Genomic DNA, 1,602 nt, shown 5'->3' on the forward strand with positions numbered 1-1,602 from the left:
GGGTCTGAATACTTACATGAATAAGACAGTTAAATACATTTTTTTATACATTTGCAGAAATGTAGGTATTGTGTATAGATAGATTTTTATTTTTTATTTAAGCTTTATTTAACTAGGCAAGTCAGTTAAGAACAAATTCTTATTTACAATGATGACCTACCCTGGCCAAACCTGGACGACGCTGGGCCAATTGTGCGCCGCCCTATGGGACTCCCAATCACGGGCCGGATGTGATGCAGCCTGGATTCAAACCAGGTGCTGCAGTGACGCCTCTTGCACTGGGATGCAGTGTCTCAGACCACAGTGCCACTCGGGAGCCAAGAATAGAATGTTTCTGAACAGTTCTACATGGATATGGATGCTACCATGACTACGGATAATCACGAATAATGACTGAAGGTTAGAGGAACAAAGATCATACCCCAAAACATGCTAACCTCTCACCATTACCAATACCAGTGGAGGTCAGCATGTTAGGGGGGGTGGGGTATATGTCTCAAACTTTCTCACTCACGATTCATACATGATTATCCGCAATCATGGTAGCATTAATGTAGAAGTGTTAAGAATCATATTCTATTATTTACAATAAAAGTGACAATGAGAATTCATCATTTACAATTCATTTCTATTGGGCACAACATAATCCGAAACACAACCAAAACAAACAGCAAATGCAGCCAACAAGTTTGTAGGGTCACAACCTTGATGTAGTCTTTGCATCCTAGGAATATGTGACCAAAATACTAAATTTGGCTACTTTAATACACATACTTTAAATGAATTTGACACCTTCAAATGGGGGGGGGGGGGACGACTAGATACATAAAAATGAAAGCATTAAACAGTAAAACCGATATGCATGAAAATACCCTCAAATGAGTTGACATTCTGTACTGTCGCCTCAAAACATTTGACCTGTCCAAACAAATATGTAGGGTAAGAGTACATAGCTACATTGCACATTCAGAAATCCCTTGTTGGTTTGTCATTGTTTTTATTTTGATCTTGACGCATCATCACTTTGTTACCGATGGTATCATTTATAAACTAAGCCTTTTTGTAAAGTGCCTGAGCTATGGAGAAAATTATTCATTTTAATTTAGCCTTTCATGTGAAACATATTCAAGCTTGAGAATTAAATAAATTACTTATTCAACTATTGGCCTCATCTTATGTGCTTGTTTGACTTAATGAATATGAACATTCCCCACGAATAAACATCCGTTTGAATGTGAAACTACACAGTTAAATGAGAAGGTAAACACTTGAAGTGATGATCAAACATGGCTCAATGAAATACACAATTTATTTTGATGATGAACTTGCTTGTATGATCCACATTGAAACCTCTACCCGCTAGCCACTTGTGTAGAGGAATTGATAAGAAGTATAAGCAAAATTATAGAAATCCCACCTAGCTTACTAGGATCATGATCAGCATAGAAGTAAGGTTGTCGCCTGATGAAATGGTGAAGATGTAATAAATGTCTTAATTCTTATCTCACAGATTATTAACACCAGTTTTTTTTGTGCGGTATTTTTTAAATAAAATATAGCCTATGGTGACTATTGTTATTTTGAAAATAAGTAATAAATAAC

The sequence above is a fragment of the Salvelinus fontinalis genome, chromosome 26 (assembly GCF_029448725.1).
Source record: "Salvelinus fontinalis isolate EN_2023a chromosome 26, ASM2944872v1, whole genome shotgun sequence".
NCBI classification, from domain to species: domain Eukaryota; kingdom Metazoa; phylum Chordata; class Actinopteri; order Salmoniformes; family Salmonidae; genus Salvelinus; species Salvelinus fontinalis.